This window comes from Theropithecus gelada, chromosome 5 (assembly GCF_003255815.1).
Source record: "Theropithecus gelada isolate Dixy chromosome 5, Tgel_1.0, whole genome shotgun sequence".
Taxonomy (NCBI): Eukaryota; Metazoa; Chordata; class Mammalia; order Primates; family Cercopithecidae; genus Theropithecus; species Theropithecus gelada.
Genome location: NC_037672.1, coordinates 88174435 through 88186611, shown reverse-complemented (window position 1 = coordinate 88186611; position 12177 = coordinate 88174435). Strand labels below are relative to the sequence as shown.

Below are 12177 nucleotides of genomic sequence, written 5' to 3'. Positions count from 1 at the left end.
GAGATTTCTAGTTTGCCCAAATCCCCACTCTTCCTCTTACCTCACACCCAGGCCACTCCCCTAATTTACATTTTCCACCTGTCCCCTCAAGGCATTGACTTTATAAGTCTCGACTTTATAAAATCGAAAACTCCTATTATCTGTTTAAGTCCCTTCCTTGATCTGGTCTTCACTTACTTCTCCAGCAAAACGTCCCACGATTCCCTTCATGTTCTCTGGGATCCAACACACTCCCCACACAGCACCTCTCAACTGTAAGTTCTATGAGACCCATGTCTGTTTTTTTAGTCAATATATTCCCAGCACCTGTGACAGTGTCTCACTCATAACAAATGCTCCATAATTAATTGTTAAAAGAAACTGTGAACCAATACCTCTCTTTTGTTACCTCCCTGCCTTTGTTCCTGTTGTTCTCACTCCCTAAAATGATGGGGTGTTTTGTTTTGTTTTGTTTTTAAGATACAGGGTTTTGCTCTATCACCCCAGGCTGGAGTGCAGTGGCTCTCCACACTAACCCTCCCAAGTTGCTGGGACTACAGGCGTGTGCCACCATACCTGCTATTTTTTAATTTTTTTGTAGAGACAGGGGTCTTTGTTGCCCAGTCTGGTCTCAGGCTCCTGGCCTCAAGCAATCCTCCCACCTTGTCTTCCCACAGTGCTGGAATTATAGGCATGAGGACCACACCTGGCCTAAAATGACCCTCTTAACATTCACATGGCAGGTACAAACCACCCAGAGTTCAACAACCCTCCTCAGTGAAGTCTGCCCTGACCTACTTGCTGGGAGTAACTTTCTCCTTCTATGAACTCTTGCAAAGTCTTAGTGCTTTTAGCAATCATGGACATTCCAAGCCACATCCCTGATGGCCTACGTCTTTCACATTTTAGAAGAGAACTAGGTTAGGGAAGACTCGACAGGTCTGGGAAGTAAAATCCAACCTTACTCTGGTGGCTATATTTGGAGGGAAGTGAGAGAAAAAGAAGACAAAGGGCTACTGAGGCAGTCCAAGCAGGAAATGATGGTACTTTTGGCCTGGGGGTTGGCAGGGAGGATGAAAAGAACTCCCTGGATCTGAGAGATTATTGGCACATGAGGTCATTGGGACTTGATGATATAATGGATGAGGTGGTAAAGGTGGAGGAAAGGGAGATTTCAAAGGAACTCTTTGATTGCTGGTTTATGCAAGAGATGAACTATCATCCCCTGAATGATAAAACACTTAAGGAGAAACCAGGCTTCAGAGTTTAGGTTTGTTCGAGTTTACTTTGAAGGTCTTTGAGAAATGCAAGTTGAGATAAAGCTACCAGCATTATCAGATGTCGAAGCCCTGGATATTTATTGATAACCCTGGTAATAATAATTCCTGAGTGTCGAGGGAGAAAGTATTAGAACAGATGAAGAGAAGGAGCTTGTGACCAAGTCTTGGAAATCTAAGATTTCATAGTCAGAAGGTAGAAATTGAGCCTGCAAAGGACATAGAAAGGGAAGGTGCAAAGCCCTAGGAGAAACCACATAAGGATGGTGTCTTAGCCCATTCTCACGCTGCTGATAAAGACATACCCTGAGACTGGGCAATTTACAAAAGAAAGAGGTTTATTGGACTTACAGTTCCATGTGGCTGGGGAGACCTCACTATCATGGCAGAAGGTGTCTCACATAGCAGCAGACAAGAGAGGAGAGTTTGTGCAGAAAAACTCCTGTTTTAGAAACCATCCACTCTTGTGAGACTCATTCACTATCATGAGAAGAGCCCAGGAAAAACCCGCCCACATGATTCAATCACCTCCCACCAAGTTTCTCCTATGACATGTTGGAATTGTGGGAGTTAAAATTCAAGATGAGATTTGAGTGGGGACACAGCCAAACCATATCAAATGGCATTGGACAGTCAAAGAAGAGAGTGTTTCAAGATGGGAGGAGTGGTGTATTGCTGAGAGGTTAGTAAAGATGAGAACTGAACAATATCTATGATGTGGCATTATGTATGCCTTGAGAGCCTCTGAATGAGCCATTTCCGAAGGCTGCTAGGCCAGGCAGGAGGAAGCCTGCTGCAGGGTGTGGGTAAGGAGGAGAGGAAAGGGGACAGTGCCCATGGCTATGGTACACCATAGCTGTAGTCAATGCTGGATCGGGAGAGGCAGATGTTAAGGGTTATTCCTGTGATGTGGCTAAAAATATTTATTGGATTTAGCAGCCTGGAGCTCATACTTAGGGAGAGGCATCCATTTGCGAGGAGTGCTAGGGTTGGAACCCAGGTGAGAGAGTTGGGAATTGGAAGAGAAGGAAGCAGAAACTGTGCCAATGATGTGGTGTTGTAATGAACATTGGCTGCACTCTCTTTTGCCTCTCTGCCTCCATTTACACAAGTGCTTACTGGGAGCCCCAGTCACCCACCTCCTTCCCCAGCAAACTGGCTTACAGATGATGTCAAGGAAAAGAAACCATGGTGTGTGAAGAAATGCTTCAGCTTTTTTCTGTATCTCAAAGCTAGTGAGTTCACTGGAATTTTTTAAGGGAGACCATACCCTGCCACTGCCCCCTGCACCGCCTCACCCTGTGCTGGGTTTCTGCGTGTGTGCATGCGCGTGTGGGTGTGCACGTGCACATGCACATATGTGTATTTAATGTCAAATTTGAGGTCTCCTACTGTTTTAAAGTATTTGAAAGAAACTTCTTTGCAGTCCAGGGACACCTCTGTGTGGTTTCTGAGAAGGATGAGGAGTTCAAGAAGTGAAGACTCTGTCGTACATAAAGAGAAAACAATTTCACTGTGCAATCCAGGAGAGACAAAGCAGTGTAGCATGTGGCTTCAGGATTCCGGCCAGCAGAGGTGAGTTAGAAAGACAGCTCTTAACCTTCACACTTACGTGTAACATTAGAGGACAAGGTACTCAGTTGGTGGTGAAAATGCAATGAAAGTAAATTTTGACAACTGCATTTTTTTCCCATCAAAGTCAATTTAACCTAATTTCCAGTGACTAAGTGTCTCATCCTATTTTCAAAATTCCGTTGAATTTTAGGCAACTAGATCTTATAACAAAGTTGAAAAAATTGAAATATTTTATTGGTCACCTGGGCTTCAGAGAGGCCTTGGAATTTCATTCCATCTTTCCTCTATAACCAGCAATTGTCCGATAGCAATATAATACAACCCACAAATTAATTTTAAATTTTCTAGTAGCCATATTAAAAAATGAAAAAGAAACAAGTAAGATTATTTTAAGAACATATTTTATTTAACCCAATATATCCAAAATATTACCATGTCAATGGGCAATTAATATAAAAGTTTATTAATGGAATACTTAACATTCTTCAGTTCATCCTACGTCTTTGAAACCTGGTATATATTTTACACATATGGCACAACCTAATTCAGATGAGGCACATTTCAAATGCTCAATAGCAGCACATGGCTAGTGGCTATCAATCATATTGAACATCGCAACTCGAAACAATCATAAAAAAGTCAGGTACAAAAAGAATCTCATCTAACTGGAAAATAGGGAACTCATATTTACTGAACACCTATTAGGTAACAGCCACTGGGCTCTCATGTCGTTTACTCCTCACCACAATTCTGCCACATAGATACTATTATCTACCTTTTTTATTTCTTTTTTCTTTCTGAGACAGGATCTCACTCTGTCACCCAGGATGGAGTGCAGTGGCATGAAGCTCACTGCAGCCTCAACCTCTGAGGCTTAAATGATCCTCCCACCTCAGCCTCCCAAGTAGCTGGGACCACAGGCATGCACGACCACTCCTGGCTCATTTTTAAATTTTTTGTAGCGCTGGGGCTTCCTTATGTTGCTCAGGCTGGTCTTGAACTCCTGGGCTGAAGTGATCCTTCCATCTCGGCCTCCCAAAGTGCTGGGATTAAACATGTGAACCACTGCACCTGGTCTCTATCTTTCTTATTGAGAAGGAAACTGAGGCTCAGAATGTTTAAATAAATTGTGCTTCACTAAGAAGTGGCAGAAACAGCATTTAAACTCAAGGCTGTGCTTTTCTTAACACATGCTGTTGCTTCCTGTGGCAGTATTGCTTCCCTTGGCAGTACAATCAGTTAAACCTCCCTGACTCCTTAGTGCATATCATGATGTTCAGTCAAGACGTGTTCACAGTAAGAAGAGCAGCTGTAAGACCACCAAAGAGTAAATGCTCCAAACAGCAAAAAGAAAGAAAAAGAGCCACCCCATCAAACCCCAATTCTTTTTAAATAATAGATGTGATAACCAATCTGAAAGCAAATTTCACTGATTGCCTTCCTCGTGTAAATACGCTTTATGGAAGAAAAAAGAAAGTGTGCAACCTTAGGAGCCTGATCCACTTCTCGACGCTCCCTCCTCTGCCTTTCTCATTCTCGTCTTGCAGGGAGCCTTCTGTTTCCTGACACCCTCTTTCTGGCTTCACCTTTGTGCACCTCCTCTTCCCTCTGGCGGGAAGATTCTCCCTTCTCCTGTCTGAGTGATTACCTCCTTCTCATCCTTCAAAGCCTGGCTCAAACATCACTTCCTACGAGAAGTCCTCCCTGACACCCTAGGCAGAGTCGACCATTTTGTCCTTTGTGCTTTAATTGTTCATCTTTCTGTCAGAGCAATTATTACACATTTGTTCTGAGGTCTGTTTTTCCACAGGGTATGAGCTCCCAGACACAGGGAGAACGTCTTATTCAATCCCTGTCGAGCAAGTGGCTGACTCTGCTATTACCTAAGGTCTCCTGGTCCTTAAACCCTACGGAAGATTGATTTGGATTGAAATTACAATGATTAGGGAAACCTAAAGCACTTTGCAAGGGCTCTCCAAATTCTGGGGGAAGTTCTTATGGTTTATGGTCTTATGGTTAATTCTATTCTCATGTCCTAACTTTGTCAAAATCTATTCTCTGTGTCTTAGAGCTACTTCTTTCCATTCAGCTCTGACATTGGGCCCCCACATAACTTCTCTGACTCTCCCTTCATCCCAAAACCAGCTACACAAACAAGCCATTTTACCAAAGACCAGGGGATCCCAGGAAGCATGATATACCACAAATCAAATAGCTTAAAGCCTGGTACTAGATTTTTCTGCAATCCTGTTGCCCTAATATTACATTCCTACTTCCTGAAAATTTTCCAGCCTCTTTCTCTCCAATTCTTTTTCTTCCAGCCTCCTTGCTTGCCCCCTCCCTCCGTCCTCCTCCTCCCCCCCCCCCCTTTTTTTTTTTTGAGAGGAGCCAATACCCAATATTCCTCTTATTTTCTCATGTAAAATGGTACATCTTTTCCTTCCTACTAGAGCTGCTCCAGATACTGGAATTTTCACGGATCTCCAACCCAAACACTTAGCAAAGTATTTTCCCAAGCACAGTTTCCCTCTTGAGAACGATCTCAGCCAGCAGCTAAGATAATAGTAATATCTCCTTCTGTCCAGAGCAGGGGCAGCAAACGTTTTCTGTAAAGGGTGAGATAGCAGATAATTGGCTTTCTAAGCCGTAAGATCTCTGCCACAACGACTGAACTCTAAGTGTGGCCTTAGACCAGTTACTTTACTTCTCACAATCAAGTTTTCTTACCTATAAAAGGGAGTTAATGCATATTTCACAAAGGAGTTGTGTCTGTTCAGTGGGACAACATCTAAGACAGTCAGTGCAATGCCTGACACACACAAAAATATTGTTTTTCTTTCTTCTATTTTTCCACTTCAGAGAACAACTAATTGTAAAAAATATTGCATTAATCTGGGTTTAACTGTTTTAGTAATTCCTGAACAATAGCAATTGCAATTTAGATGATATTAAAACAGGCAGACTATCACACAGAAAGGATTTAGAGATTCAAGCACATTGCTACATTTGCCAGTTGTTCTTTTGTTTATACGTGACATAAAACTAGGGCACACTGACTTTTGAAAAAAGAACATTTATTGGTTCACAAACTTAAAAATTCCTGGGTTAGGTTTTTGTATCTAGTGGGTCCAGGCACTCAAATCACGTCATTGGGAATCTGTGTTCTCTTCTTCCTCCTCCTGGCAGGACCTCCTTTGAATGGTTTCCTTCTCAGACAGATTATCCTCACGCAGTAGAAAATGCCCATGCCCTCAGGCCAAATCACACCCAAAGCCTGTTTGTGTACAGCCTGTGAGCGAAGGAAAGTATTTACATTTTTAAAGGGTTATAAAAAATGCAAAGAAGACTCTGTGGCAGAGACAGAGATGTATAGATACCAAGCTGAAAATTATTATTATCTGGCCCTTTCTAGAAAATGTTTACTGACATCGCAGCTCCAGCGCACAAAGAACTCTTCTTGTCAATTTTTTTTTTTTCTGGTAGAAGACCCAAGATTGCTTTCCTGGGAGCTTCTTATTGTTTCTCCGTGCTGCCTTCCGGAATTTTCCTCATTTCCATATGTCTCAGGCACCAGACAGAACTGGATTAATGGCTTTACTGATTCTCTCTCCAGCTGCCCTTGGATTTTTAATCTTAATTACTATATTGTTTATTCTCAAAGTTCTATTTAGTACAATATGCTTAGTCTTTTCTATGGCTTCTTTGTCTCTCATTATTTCTTTCTTACCTTAATCACCTTAAACGTTTTTATTTTATAGTCCCTAGCCAAAGCTGAGTTTGGGGAGGGTTTATATCTTCTATTGATAGGTCTGCTGGCATTGGCTCATGTGTTTGGGGTTTTAAAAAATCTTGGATTGTGAATTCATCTTACATGGCATTTAAACCATGGGAATCCCGGGTCTCCAAGTTTGAGGGCATATCTCTGGTGCTGCTTTTGACAGGAATTTTAGGAACGTCTAAAAACTGTTTCTACACTAATTTAACACCCAGAGATCTCCTGTACCACAGAGGGAGTACAACTGTGAACCCCAAAGCTTGTGAAGGCAGGCCTGGAGTTTCAAAAATTTTCCCCACTCAGAGCTCACTCCAAGGAATGCAAGTTTCTCTGTCATTTCCTTTAGTCTTTTAGGGGAAGGAGGCCTTTCCCCGCTTTTCCTCTTTCACTAAGGGTAGCAACTTTACGTGGAATATCAATTTTTCCTTCTGTCCCAGACTAACCATCAAATCCCAAACTCCTTGGTTTGTGAGATCATCAAATACCCCCAGGTGGCCCCAGCTTCAGTGTGCAGGTTATTCTCTGGTTTTAGTTTCCATTTCATTTTTGGCCCCTGGGATTTTCTTTTCTTTCTTTTGAGCTCAGTTGGGACATTTAAAGGGACGCCAGTTCTAGTTTATACTGCTTTTCCAGGTGTTTCATAGCAGGAGGGTTTCATGTAATGCAATCCACCACATTGCCCCAAATGGAAATTCCATTAGGCCTGTGAGACCCCATGTAAGACTATGCCAGCACCATGTGCCACCCACAGAGAGCTTCCTCTGCCACTTTTATCACCTAGAGTAGCACCTTGAGAAGTGCTCACAGGATGTGTGTTGGAGGTGACCATCTGGGTGAGTTTCACAGCAAAGCCTGCTGATAATGTGGTTTGTGTGAAGGTACCCAGTACAATCATATGCACACGGTGTAATGGCTCCTGCAGCATTGTGTGGGGCTTAAGAGTACATGCTCTAGAATCAGACTATCTAGATTTAAATTTGGTTTCTTCTGCTTCCTAGTTGGGTATCCTTGGGCTAGCCACTTAACTCTTCTTTTCCCAGTATGTGAAATCGGGGTGATGATGTAACCTATCTCAGGGAGTCATGGAAAAGAGTAGACGAGGTAACGTCTGCAAAGGGCCGGGCCTGAGTTGTGCTCTGATAAATCTTTGCCTTTGTTTATTTCAGGGAAAGGAACTGGGCTAGAGAATAGATGCATACACAAGGTCGGGGTGGGGGCACAAAAGCCCATCAGGATAAACTCGCCCCTTCCCAGAAGTGAAAAAGGGAAAGAGGATGAGGAAAAAGCTGAGGTAACTAAAGAGAATACTGACCCAGTCCTCAGGAGGAAAAATAAAAATTAAGATTCTAACAAAGACTCTTTGGGCTGGGCGCAGTCACTCACACCTGTAATCCCAGCACTTTGGGAGGCCAAGGAGGGAGGATCGCTTAAGCCCAGGAGTTCAAGATCCGCCTCGGCAACATAGAGAGACTCTGTCTCTACAAAATTAACAAAAGAGCCTAATATTGTGGCGTGTATCTGTAATCCCAGCTACTCGGGAGGCTGAGGTGGTAGGATCACCTGAGCCTGGTAGGCTGAGGCTTCAGTGAGCTGTGATTGCGACACTGCTCTCCAGCCTGGATGACAGAGCCAGTCCCTGTCAAAATAAAAAATAAAAAAAAAAAGGAAGGGAGGAAGGAAAGAAGGAAGGAAGGAAGGAAAGAAGGAAGGAAGGAAGGAAGGAAGGAAGGAAGGAAGGAAGGAAGGAAGGAAGGAAGGAAGGAAGGAAGGAAGGAAGGAAGGGAGAAAGGAAAGGCTTTTTGAATTATAGAATTCGATGAGGATGACTTAAAGTTTGTGTGTGTTGATCTAAAAATGAAACCCCACCGAAGGGTATTACGGGCTTCCATAAGCACAGAAATGTCACTGTTTATTATGGAGGCTGTGAGAAGAATGTGCAAAGCACTTGGCCTTCAATGGAGGTGAAAGTGAGACTAGGAGAGAGTCAGGGGTCCTTGGATCTCCATGCTCCCCTTATGCTTCCATTAACTGCCTCTTACCTAATGGCTAAGTGGTCAGTATTGAAGTGCCATGCAATTGCCTTAGAAACTTCTGATGCCAGAAAATTCACTCTCAAAAGGAGAGCAAAAGATTATCAGAAATTCCTAAACATTTTCAAGGGAAACTTGAGTTGATACAAAATGGAAAAAGGTCTGCAGAATTTTAATACATTTCTGATACAGGCTAGAATTAGAAATCTTGAAAAGATTTGTTTAAAGTATTTTTAAAACGTTTGGCTACAGGAACAGTTATTTGTGCAAACACTATTTCTAACTGGATTGTGTGGTCCTCCAGTGTGCAGACTAGTGTGCAGACTAGGAAGTGGTCCTTGGGCTGCTTCCTCCTGAGAAGTGGTTTGAACACTGGGAAATGTGTTTCTCCCTCAACAAGTGCTTATTCAGCAGCTTGAGTGGCAGAGAAAGGTGATCATGACCAGATATCAGCAACACTCCATTTAATTTTTTGAACGGGTGCCAACATTTCTAGGAGCAGCTATCTGTGAGCTTTGAGTAAGGATTTTGTGACAGTTAAAATCAGAGAAAAACTTGCTACAAAGTTAATCAGACGTTTTCACTGTTAAAAACATTTTTTTTTTTTTCTGCGCATGTCTTTGGGTACAAATAGAAAACAGTTCACACAAATTATTGTGATCTGTATGGTTCCTATACAAACACACTGAATATTTTAGTTTTTATTTTTTCTCTTCAGGATGCCAGTGTCTCTACATCGTGACAACTTTGAATGTGACCATTGTATCACCTACTAAGTCGGGCTGAGCTAGAAATTATGGCCAAAGTTCCAGAAAGTTCCAGAAAGCACATTTGGCCTTACAATAGATAATTACGAACTGCAAGAGCTGCACATTTACTAAATGATATGCTCTGCCAAGGAGCAAGTTCCCCATCACACAGAGCAGCAGAAGCCACTATCAGGAATGCTGCAGTGGATTTCTGAGTTGAGTATGGGGTTAAAACACAAGTCCCTAGGTTTAGTCCAGTCTTAAAAATTCTATGATTTTATCTTTTAAAAATAATGTTTGCATAGTATTTTAAAGTTTTTAATGAACTTTACATACATGATCTCATTGATTCTTTTTTTAAAAAATGGAGGTCACTTCTTCCTGGCTTAAACAAATGAAAATAAATATAAACAATATAGACTTCTGAAGAAGGATGGCAGAATAGAGGCAAAATAGACTATCCTCCTCCAACATCTAAAATATGAATAAAAATAATAAAAATCAACAACAACAACAACAAAAACAGACACAAAAAAACAGCAACAGCAAGAACACAAGGAAATGGCAGCAACCTAATGTCATAGACTTCAAAAAGGGGAGAACAAAGAAAGGAAAGAGATTTTAGAAAAGTAGTTTCTAACTCTGTGCTCACTTTGGAAGCCTTGAGTTACCAAAATATTGAAAAATCGAATCAAAAGCTATAAATCAGAAAAAAAACCAATTAGCAGAGCATATTGTTTTCCCTAAATGCTTTAGGTTATAGAACAGGTTAATAAGAATATGAATTCAACATGGTGGGTCCCAAAGAGGAAATTAAACAAGAGAATGACCTGGAAAAGTGATTTTCTGCTGTCCTATAGAAACAAATTAAAGACCAAAACAACATTATTTTTATTTTTTTTAAATTATACTTTAATTCTAGGGTGCATGTGCACAATGTGCAGGTTTGATACATAGGTATACATGTGCCATGTTGGTTTGCTGCACCCATCAACTCATCATTTACATTAGGTATTTCTCCTAATGCTATCCCTCCCCCAGCACCCTACCCCCTGACAGGCCCGGGTGTGTGATGTTCCCCCCTGTGTCCAAGTGCTTTCATTCAAAATGACATTATTATAGAACAGATAAATAGATTAAAAATCGTCAAAAAAAAAAAAAAAAACTAAATAGACACAGCTCAGAATAAGCTTACAGACAGAAAAAAATGCTTAAGATAAAGGTAGTGATTGCAAGTGAAAAGCACATAGCAATTTGAGCCTAGTTGTTAAGCCTGGTTGTAAAGAATCTCCAAATAGGACAGATAAAATATTCAAAGCTATAAAACAAAAAAATTTGCTCTGACAAATGCAGAAACGAATCTGCAGATTGAAAGAGCACACCATGACCCAAGAAAAACAAATACTAAATGATCAGCACTGAGACATATCCCCATTAACTTATCAAACTTCAAGGACTTTTTTAAAAAAGTATTTTGGCATAGGACATAAAAAGTAAAGGAAGCCAGTTAGGGTTGCCTTTGACACTAATAATCAATATTGCATGCCAAGATATAATAAAGCACCACCTAGGATTTCCAAGGGAAAGTGTGACTCAAAAATATTTCACCCATCCAGAATGAGTTTAAGTAGAAAAGTCACAGATAAATATTCTGGCCCACAGCAGCACTCAGGGAACACACACTCATGAGTCCTGCTTGAGAGGAATTGTTCAGTGATGAAACAGTCGATTTAGAGATAAATAGAAATAAATTATTTGGAAAGATATAGTCTGGGATAAAAAAGACTTATTAGGAACACATAATTCATTTGAACATGGAACTGATGGTATTAAACAATTATGAGATTAATGTTTCCACAACAGAATGTGAATATTATAAACAGTGATAACGTAAAAATAATATTAGAGCCAAAATTGGGAAGTGAGGGGTGGGGAGATGGGAGGAAGTACAAGTCTAAAGATTTACTCATCTTTCCGATGTGTGAGTCATTCGATATTGTCTAAAACTGAAACATGTTGCTAAAAAAAAAGACTCCAACCTTTTAACATTTTTCATAGTATCTTTTCTTAACCTTATTTCCCCAAGAAGGAATTTTGAGCAAATAGTATCTCCTGTGGTAAAGGATATTTAATAAAAGGGCAGCAATTTTTCTGTTTTATGTTAGTTTTACTTTTCTAATGTTCAATTCAAGTAACATTAAATCCATTAGTTTTTTGAACAGTGTGCATAATACGCTCATATTTGTGTAAAAATATTTTTGCCTATCTATGTCTGTTTCTCTTTCAATCTCTCTTTAGCATATGACATGGCTTGGTTCTGTGTCCCCACCCAAATCCCACCTTAAATTTTAAAATCTCCGTACGTCAAGGGAGGGATCAGGTGGAGATACTTGAATCACGGGGGTGATTTCCCCCATGCTATTCCAATGATAGTGAGTGAGTTCTCAAAATATCTGACGGTTTTATAAGAGGCTTCGCCCTTCACTTGGCACTCATTCTCTTTCCTGTTGCCCTGTGAAGAGGCACCTTCCGCTATGATTGGAAGTTTTCTGAGGCCTCCCCAGTCATGCAGAACTGTGAGTTAATTAAACTTCTTTTCTTTATAAATTACCCAGTCTTGGGTATTTCTTCACAGCAGGGTGAGAATGGACTAATGCAGTATACATTTCCCTTTCCTCTCCTCACCTTTCTAAATAGTAACTGGATTTTCATACAGATTTCCATCTCTCTGAGAGGCAACCTAAGTACTTCAGGGGACTGTGAACCCAGCTCCAGGGCCAGGGTGGAATGAT

At 41.0% G+C, this 12177-nt stretch overlaps 1 long non-coding RNA gene across 1 annotated transcript in view; it reads left to right on the top strand.

Annotated features, from left to right (window-relative positions):
• The window catches only part of LOC112625162, a 40221-nt gene extending 29688 nt beyond the window's left edge, over positions 1-10533 (top strand). The window contains exon 3 of the long non-coding RNA XR_003119536.1: positions 9355-10533. This is a non-coding gene — a long non-coding RNA (uncharacterized LOC112625162). The remainder of the gene's footprint in view (positions 1-9354) is intronic.
• Positions 10534-12177: the final 1644 nt, after the last annotated feature.